At 40.9% G+C, this 10,219-nt stretch overlaps 1 pseudogene; it reads right to left on the minus strand.

The window, feature by feature from the left end:
* Positions 1-1,239: 1,239 nt before the first annotated feature.
* LOC147371689 (olfactory receptor 5BS1-like) lies at positions 1,240-5,682 on the minus strand (annotated as a pseudogene).
* Positions 5,683-10,219: the final 4,537 nt, after the last annotated feature.

A 10,219-nucleotide genomic window follows, 5' to 3' on the forward strand; every position in this document is an offset into this window, starting at 1 on the left:
TATACAGGGTTATTGTTACCATCTTTCTAAATTCCATATATATGCATTAGTATACTGTATTGGTGTCTTTCTTTCTGGCTTACTTCATTCTGTATAATAGGCTCCAGTTTCATTCACCTCATTAGAACTGATTCAAATGTATTCTTTTTAATGGCTGAGTAATACTCCATTGTGTATATGTACCACAGCTTTCTTATCCATTCATCTGCTGATGGACATCTAGGTTGCTTCCATGTCCTGGATATTATAAACAGTGTTGTGATGAACATTGGGGTACACGTGTCTCCTTCAATTCTAGTTTCCTCAGTGTGTATGCCCAGCAGTGGGATTGCTGGATCATAAGGCAGTTCTATTTCCAGTTTTTTAAGAAATCTCCACACTGTTCTCCATAGTGGCTGTACTAGTTTGCATTCCCACTAACAGTGTAAGAGGGTTCCCTTTTCTCCACACCCTCTCCAGCATTTATTGCTTGTAGACTTTTGGATTGCAGCCATTCTGACTGGCATGAAACGGTACCTCATAGTGGTTTTGATTTGCATTTCTCTGATAATGAGTGATGTTGAGCATCTTTTCATGTGTTTGTTAGCCATGTGTATGTCTTCTTTGGAAAAATGTCTGTTTAGTTCTTTGGCCCATTTTTTGATTGGGTCATTTATTTTTCTGGAATTGAGCTGTAGGAGTTGCTTGTATATTTTTGAGATTAGTTGTTTGTCAGTTGCTTCATTTGCTATTATTTTCTCCCATTCTGAAGGCTGTCTTTTCACCTTGCTTATAGTTTCCTTTGTTGTGCAGAAGCTTTTAAGTTTAATTAGGTCCCATTTGTTTATTTTTGCTTTTATTTCCAATATTCTGGGAGGTGCCAAAAGCTGGTTCTTTGAAAGGATAAATAAAATTGACAAACCAGCATAATGTTTTCAATGTCAATCCATGTTATCATGAGTGGTAGAATTACCTCATTTTTATGGGTGAATAATATTCCACTGCTTTATCCATGCCTTCTTTATCCATTCATCCATTAAGAAAACATAGGATCTTTCCATGTGTTGGCTATTGTAGATAATGCTACTATGAACACGGGTGGTTGTAGATATCTTTTTGAGTTAATGTTTTCATTTACTTTGGATATGCTCCCAGAAGTAGAATTGCTGGATCATATGTTGGTTCTATTTTTAGTTTCTCAAAGATCCTCCATATGTTTATTGAGAAGATTTTCTTGTGCAGTGACTGGGTGCCCTGTGGATGGGTGCCATTAGTTCTCTAGAGGTTTCCCCATCTTGCTTGACTTGGGGAGGGCACAGGGATCAGACTAACAAAGACTTCTGTTGTGGAGAAGAATTCATGCTGAGATAGCTTAGGAGTGAAGTCTTTCTGTTTCCTCTTCTTTCTCATGACTTTTCCTGCTATTTTCCTCCTATTATGAGGAGGCAGTAGAGCCTGGCTTAGAAGGTAAGCCTGGGCTTCCTGGCCAGCATCCTCCTTAGAGCTGCCTTCACCTCCTGGTTCTTCAGACTGTAGATAAGGGGGTCCAGTAGTGGGGTCACCACACTGTACTGTAAGGATAGGACTTGCTCCAGGACTGAGCCGGAAGCTGGAGTCATGTACCTTGAAGGGAATTGCACAAAGGAATAAAATGAGGTCCAGACAAAGGCCACAATGCTGTTGGGCAGTCAGGGTCCATCCCATCCCAAATTCTGCAAGGATGGTCCTCTGGACTGTCAGCTATCAGTGGTAGAAGCATCTAGAAATGACTATTATCAGTGAGAAGTCAGTCATTCCTGCTTTCAAATGCCTCTAACATGAGTGATCATATGCAAGACATTAGAGAAACTGCCCTGGAGAAAAAGGAAGTTCCGCAGCATATTAAGTGCTACAGGTTAGAATAAAACTAAAAAAAAAAAAATCATGCATTTCTATAGCACTTCACAGTTTTCAAAGTGTCTTTCCTTAGTAGTTATGATGATAATCTGAGGATTTTTGCCTCTTCTTTTATATATACAACTGCATGCTCTTATCTTGTGATGATTGTTCCTAACAAAACTATATGATAGTCTAATAAAGTTGTCATTTTTTCCCTACCATTTATGGCTCTGGGAATCACCTCAGAATCACAGCCCATTATTTTTATAATGCTTAGTGGACCAAAATTGTGTCCTTTTTAGCACATTTGTCTTTGACTTGGGAAAGAAGCCAAGCTTTGTAAATAAAGTGAAAGATACAAATGTATCTAGCATGAGATACAAATCCAATATAGTAAGATTAAAATTGTGGGTGTATGTTGCTGCTGCTGCTGTTAAGTCGCTTCAGTCGTGTCTGACTCCGTGCGACCTCATAGACGGCAGCCCACCAGGCTCCCCCGTCCCTGGGATTCTCCAGGCAAGAATCCTGGAGTGGGTTGCCATTTCCTTCTCCAATGCATTAAAGTGAAAAGTGAAAGTAAAGTCACTCAGTCGTGTCCGACTCTTAGTGACCCCAGAGACTGTAGCCTACCAGGCTCCTCTGTCCATGGGATTTGCCAGGCAAGAGTACTGGTGTGGGGTGCCATTGTCTTCTCCTCATGGGTATACATTGTTAAGTGTCATTGTGAGTATTTTTGAAAGAAGCATTCAAATTTTATTTTTGCAATTGTGTCATTATCACTGGAATGATCTTCATGGGTTTTATGTACTTGGTTAAAAAAGATACTAATTTTACTGTCATTTTTATTTTTAAATTTATCCCTCCTAACATTTTTTCGAAGTGGTTGGAAGAAGTCTTATCATTCCCCTTATGGCAAACGAGGAAACTGAGAAAAAGAGAGCTGAAGAGTTTTGTCTTCAGGACAGGTGAGCTCTCTTGGACCTTATCATTTCCCATCCCTTACTTCGCACTGAGAAACAACCAGGTGAGGAAAGTTCAGGGCAATTTGTGCAAATACATCTCCAGTTCACTAGTAGAGAGCACAGGCCGTTAGTTACTCTGTTTCCTGGGAGCAAGGACCCATCAACTAGAGCTGTTTGTGTCTGAGAGAAACACGGTAGAAAAGAGCTTGAGGTTCCAAGTCAGTGAGCCTTAGTTTATATTTTGGCTCCATTCCTAGCTTGTTCTGGCAGCTTTTGTAAGGTACCTGGTTACTCCTGAAACTCGGTGTTCTTTTGGAAAATGAGGTTAATAGTGTTTATATTGTGGTGTGATACATACTGAAATTGATCTTGATTGTGTAAAGCAGCTGTAGTATAGTAACTAGCTAATCAATAGTTACAGTACAAATAAGCTTTGGAAACATCATCTTCCAGTAGGAAAGAGAAATGGCATGTTTTAAGGATGATGTATTTAATTTTTTTGTCCAACACTGAATAAAAGTCTACTAAAGACTTTCATTTTCCCCTTTGATGACTCCCAAATAATGCTCAAAATTCTCCAAGCCAGGCTTCAGCAATATGTGAACCGTGAACTTCCAGATGTTCAAGCTAGTTTTAGAAAAGGCAGAGGAACCAGAGATCAAATTGCCAAACATCCGCTGGATCATTGAAAAAGCAAGAGAGTTCCATAAAAACATCTATTTCTGCTTTATTGACTATGCCAAAGCCTTTGACTTTGTGGATCACAATAAACTGGGGAAAATTCTAAAAGAGATGGGAATACCAGACCACCTGACCTGCTTCTTGAGAAACCTATATGCAGGTCAGGAAGTGACAGTTAGAACTGGACATGGAACAACAGACTGGTTCCAAATAGGAAAAGGAGTACGTCAAGGCTGTATATTGTCACCCTGCTTATTTAACTTATGTGCAGAGTACATCATGAGAAACGCTGGGCTGCAAGAAGCACAAGCTGGAATCAAGATTGCTGGGAGAAATATCAATAACCTCAGATATGCAGATGACATCACCCTTATGGTAGAAAGTGAAGAAGAACTCAAAAGCCTCTTGATGAAAGTGAAAGAGGAGAGTGAAAAAGTTGGCTTAAAGCTCAACATTCAGAAAATGATCATGGCATTCGATTCCATCACTTCATGGGAAATAGATGGGGAAACAGTGGAAAGAGTGTCAGACTTTATTTTTTGGGGCTCCAAAATCACTGCAGATGGTGACTGCAGCCATGAAATTAAAAGATGCTTACTCCTTGGAAGGAAAGTTATGACCAACCTAGATAGCATATTGAAAAGCAGAGACATTACTTTGCCAACAAAGGTCTGTCTAGTCAAGGCTATGGTTTTTCCAGTGGTCATATATGGATGTGAGAGTTGGACTGTAAAGAAAGCTGAGTGCCGAAGAATTGATGCTTTTGAACTGTGGTGTTGGAGAAGACTCTTGAGAGTCCCTTGGACTGCAAGGAGATCCAACCAGTCCATTCTAAAGGAGATCAGTCCTGGGTGTTCTTTGGAAGGAATGATGCTAAAGTTGAAACTCCAGTACTTTGGCCACCTCATGGGAAGAGTTGACTCATTGGAAAAGACTCTGATGCTGGGAGCTATTGGGGGCAGGAGGAAAAGGGGACAACAGAGGATGAGATGGCTGGATGGCATCACTGACTCAATGGATGTGGGTTTGGGTGAACTCCGGGAGTTGGTGATGGACAGGGAGGCCTGGCGTGCTGCGATTCATGGGCTCGCAAAGAGTCGGACACGACTGAGTGACTGAACTGAACTGAACTGAACTGAAATCATGGTTTAATGGAAACAAGAAAAACCTCAGTCTTTGTATAAGCTTATTTTTCAGAATTAGACAATTGAGACCTCAGAAAGAAAATGATTTTTTTTTTTTAATAATTCACACATCTAGTCCACAGCCGAGGTGGAACTGGAGCCCAGGCCTTCTGAGTTCCAATAAAATTTTTTTCCTGCTACTTTGCAATGTTTTGATCTATAGACCAAGGTTACTTTAGAGTGGAAAATATTGTACATTATATTCAAAGCTTCAGCAATGATATACCTCAATGTTCATGAACCATAAAGGATGGTGATCACAATAAAATGAGATGAGCAGATAGAGAAGTCTTGTTCCAACCTGTGGCAGAGTTGATTCCCAAGGCTGTCTTGATGATACAGGTATAAGAAACCAGCACTAGGACAAACCTGCTAAGGCCCAGGACCATTATGGTGGTCTGAACGGAGGCAACGCTCATGTAGAGGTCAGAACAGGCCAACAGGAGCACTGGAGGAAACCCACAGGCAAAACTGGGGACAAGGTTGGGGCCACAGAAGTGCTGCTGAGACAGGAGGATGGTATTAAGCAGGCCAGTCCCCATTCCTATGACCCAGGGGGCTCCCGCCAGGCCAGCACACACCTTCTTGTTCATGGTCACCACATATGACAGCGGGTGGCACACAGCCTGGTACTGGTCACAGGCCATGACTGAAAGGAGGCGGGTTTCAGTGCCCCCTGAAAATATGATCAAGGAGATCTGGGTGAAACATTCAAGGAAGGAGATAGTCTTCCACTTGGAAAGTAGATTCTCTAGCAGCTTAGGCACAATGACTGAGGAACAGAAAGCATCTGGGAAGGAGAGGTGACTGAGGAAGAAGTACATGGGGGTGTGGAGGTGCGAGTCAGTCCTGATCACCAGCAGCATCAGCAGGTTCACTGTGAGGATCAGGAGGTAAATCACCAGGAATGTTATAAAGAGTACTACCTGAATGTGAGTGTTATTGGATAGTCCTTGGGGAATAGAGAAAATGACTGTGGTTGTGTTCCCAACTTTCATGGAGCATTGGAGTTTCCCTTTAGAAGGACAAGAACAGAAATAATTCTCCAATGTGTTATGAGTCTCAGAGCATGGCTGGGGATGAGGTGTCAGCTTCAGGACTGACCCTGGACAGATCGTGTAGCAGAGGCAACCTTGCCATGTCAGATCTCATCAACCCTTCCCAGCTCAGGGCAATAATCTATTGGTTTATTGGGCTAAGGTGGAGATGGTGGGGAGGAAGATATAGAGAATCAAACTTAGAAAGGAAGATTATTCAGACTGGAGATGGAAAGGAAGGGATTTGTAAACAGCCTCCAGACCACCGCGAAGTCCTGTTCTTGGTTCCAAAAAGAATGGAGTTCAAACCACAGAAAGGTTCCCTGACATAGTGAATAAGCCATAAAGATGTTGACCGACCATCCTGCTTGACGGTCCGTGATGTGTGTTTGAATGATTGCTGGAGGGATTGTGACAGCTGATGATGCCACAAGACCTTTCGGTGTCACTGTAAGTTCATGAATAATTTCCTTGGGTTTCTCATTAAGAAAAAAATTCTGGGAAAAACAAATGGTTCCTAAAATCCATTCCAGCTTAGAAATTCTAAGGTCTAGTGGCCGAGACTCAGCAATCCCAATGCAGGCAGCCTGGGTTTAACCCCTATTCAGGGAACTAGATCCCACATGCTGTAACTAAAGATCTGAAATGTCACAAAACAAAGGTTGAAGATCCTGCTTGCTGCAACTGAGACCCAGTGCAGCCAAATAAATAAACAATAATAAATATTTTAAAAAAACTTGGGAACAACATTCCTTGGGTTTCTCTGTTACTAAATGGAAACCCTCTCCCTTTCTGTGTCAACACAAGCAGAACTGGCACAGGAGTAGTCTGGTTTCATGGAAGCCAGGCAAGAGGAAGCCCTTAGACGGGAGGCAAGGGCTGTGCACATCAGTTACTCAAGGGCTTCTGTGAATTTATAATGTCCACTGTTTGCACTATAACATCAGAACTTAACATTAGAGCCCACGAAGACCATGTTTTTCTGTGAGTTGCTACTAGGGATTTGGATGAAGCCAAGTCAAATTTGGACCACCTTCTGTGCATAACAGAGATGGAAAAGGAAAAAAAAAGCAAAGGAAAAGACTGTACAGAACACCTGATAAAATAAAAAGTTAGAGGGTTTCGTGTAGAGCAAAGGAATATAGCATGGTCACCCCTCTCCCCTTAAAGGGTGACTCAGGAGGGTGATGAATGAGGATGCAGTTACTGTTTATGGCTTGTACACTCACAAGTTCCCAGAGTGGATAGTTTTAGAAGAAGATGGAATTGAATGAGAAGGGCAATTTTCTTCACTTGGTCTCTTTCAGCCAACAAGAGATACTTTCAGTAGAGGATACCTAAATGGCATCCTTTCTAACCAGCAAAAGCCAGAGATATGATTAGGACTTGGTGGGCTTCCCTGAACTTTGTCATTCTTTCAGAAGATGCCACCTCATGAGAAGAGTTGACTCATTAGAAAAGACTCTGATGCTGGGAGCTATTGGGGGCAGTAGGAAAAGGGGACAACAGAGGATGAGATGGATGGAAGGCATCACCAACTCGATGGACATGGGTTTGGGTGAACTCTGGGAGTTGGTGATGGACAGGGAGGCCTGGCATGCTGTGATTCATGGGGTTGGAAAGAGTCGGACACGACTGAGTGACTGAACTGAACTGAAATCATAGTTTAATGGAAACAAGAAAACTTCAGTCTTTGTATAAGCTTATTTTTCATAGTTAGACAATTGAGGCAGAGGTGGAGCTTTTCAGCAAGGAAATATCCGTATAGTCCTTCTGTCCAACAGAAAGATTTCTTGACTCAGCCTCCAATATAACAATGGCCAGAGGGACTTGATCTCAGCTCTAGGCCTTGGAGAGTGATGGTGGTCTCTGGAGAGTCCATTAAGCAGGAGTTCTGCTCTGATCTGTATGAATTCTCCAGGGCCAACAATTCCTTCCCTGTATTACTTTTTTCAGTGAGTTGCATTATCTAAGAGGTACTTGTCCATGCCAATTATTTCTAAAGATTAAAATACAGAGTTCTAAGATTTCTTAGTTGTAAATCTTGGAATTCCTTCCCTTCTTCCCTCTCTCCTTCCTTTTCCTCTCTTATATTTTAAATAATATTTGATTATAGAAAGATAATAAAGGATATAACATGAAAACTGATATTGAAGGTATTTTAAATTGAGAAGTGTATTAAAGATATTTTAATGATAAAAGAAAGTACAAGTTTATCATGTTATCCAAAATTAATTGTTTTATTTATTGCAACAGTTAGACCTGGACATGGAACAGTAGACTGGTGACAAATCAGGAAAGGAGTGCGTGAAGACTGTATATTGTCACCCTGCTTATTTAACTTATATGCAGAGTACATCTGCATCTGTGAAATGCTGGGCTAGATGAATCACAGGCTGGAATCAAGATTTCCGGGAGAAATATCAATAACCTCATATATGCAGATGACACCATCCTTATGGAAGAAAGTGAAGAAGAACTTAAGAGCCTCTTGATGAAAGTGAAAGAGGAGAGTGAAAAAGTTGGCTTAAAACTCAACATTCAGAAAACTAAGATCATGGCATCCGGTCCCATCACTTCATGGCAAATAGATGGGGAAACGGTGGAAACAGTGACAGACTTTATTTTCTTAGGCTCTAAAATTACTACAGATGGTGACTGCAGCCATGAAATTAAGACGCTTGTTCCTTGGGAGAAAAGCAATGACCAACCTGCTGCTGCTACTGCTAAGTCGCTTCAGTCATGTCCGACTCTGTGCGACCCCATAGACGGTGGCCAACCAGGCTCCCCCGTCCCTGGGATTCTCCAGGCAAGAACACTGGAGTGGGTTGCCATTTCCTTCTCCAATGCATGAAAGGGAAAGTGAAAGTGAAGTCGCTCAGTCGTGTCTGACTCTTCGAGACCCCATGATCTGCAGCCTACTAGGCTCCTCTGGGTGCCATTGCCTTCTCCAATGACCAACCTAGACAGAGACATTACTTTGCCAACAGAGGTCCATCTAGTCAAAGCTATGGTTTTTCCAGTAGTCATGTATGGATGTGAGAGTTGGACTATAAAGAAACCTAAGCGCCGAAGAATTGATGCTTTTGAACTGTGTTGTTGAAGAAGATTCTTGAGAGTCCCTTGGACTGCAAGGAGATCCAACCAGTCCATCCTAAAGGAAATCAGTCCTGAATATTCATTGGAAGGACTGATGCTGAAGCTGAAATTCCAATACTTTGGCCACCAGATGGAAAGAACCGACTCATTGGTAAAGACCCTGATGCTGGTAAAGATTGAAGGAGGGAGGAGAAGGGGATGACAGAGGATGAGATGGTTGGATGGCATCACTGACTCAATGGACATGAGTTTGAGTAAGCTCCGAGAGTTGGTGATGGACAGAGAAGCCTGGCATGCTTCAGCCCATGGGGTCGCAAAGAGTTGGACATGACTGAGCAACTGAACTGAACTGAAAATATCCAAATAAGTTAAAAACTTTAAAACAGTGTTGAGTTAGCAGATACACACTATTAGATATAGGATGGATAAACAACAGTGTCCTATTGCATAGCACAGGGAAGTATATTCAACATCCTGTGATAAACCATAATGGGAAAGAACATTTAAAAAATGCATATATAGATGTATAACTTAATCACTTTGCTGTACAGCAGAGATTGGCACAACATATAAATCAACTAACGTCAATTAAAAAAAGTTAAAAAACTTTGAAACATTAACTGTGGTAGAAAGTTTTTATTATGGAAAAATAAGCATCTACAAAAATAAAAAGAATAGTGTAATAATTCCTCTCTATCCATCACCTAGGTTCAATAATTATCAACTCATTGACTGCTTTGACCTCATGGGAGTGAAAAATGTGGTCTCTGTATTACATGAATAGTTGTGTCTAAAACATGGACATATTTTACTACTCAAAGGTAAAAAGGAAGGATAGATATTGAAGATATCTAAGATATTAGATATCAGTCTTTGCCATGGATAAGGACTGAATGATGGTTGACTGAATAACTCCCTAGGAAATAACAAAGAACAATATAGGAGGAACTTGGGTTTTCATTCTGGACTATTCAGTACGTCTCTGGACTGAAAAGAAAAAATAATCTTTTATTTTGTTTGATTCACTTTATTTTGGGATCTCTTCTACAACAGCTTAGCCATTTCCCCCCTAAAACAGATTTCCTAACTAAGCCCAATTATCTTCAACTTCCCACCATCAAAAATAATATTACAAGAATAAATTTTTTTGTGCCTTCAGAAGCATGTCTATTATGTTTGCGATGATACATCAGGTGCTCTCTGAGCTACAAGGGGTAAAAGGACACCTCATTACAAACTGTTAAAAGTAAAAAGTAAAGCTTTCTCTTTTTTTTTTTGTAGAACATGAACCACAAACTCAGAAATATAGCTGTGTTTAAAACAACTTACGTAATTCTTAGTCTTTTATAATTTCATAAAGATAATGATGTCTTTAGTACATTGCAAAATACATTTTGAT

This window comes from Bos grunniens, chromosome 5, assembly GCF_055505025.1.
Source record: "Bos grunniens cultivar Pamir isolate PY7600 chromosome 5, Bosgru_T2T1.0, whole genome shotgun sequence".
NCBI lineage: Eukaryota > Metazoa > Chordata > Mammalia > Artiodactyla > Bovidae > Bos > Bos grunniens.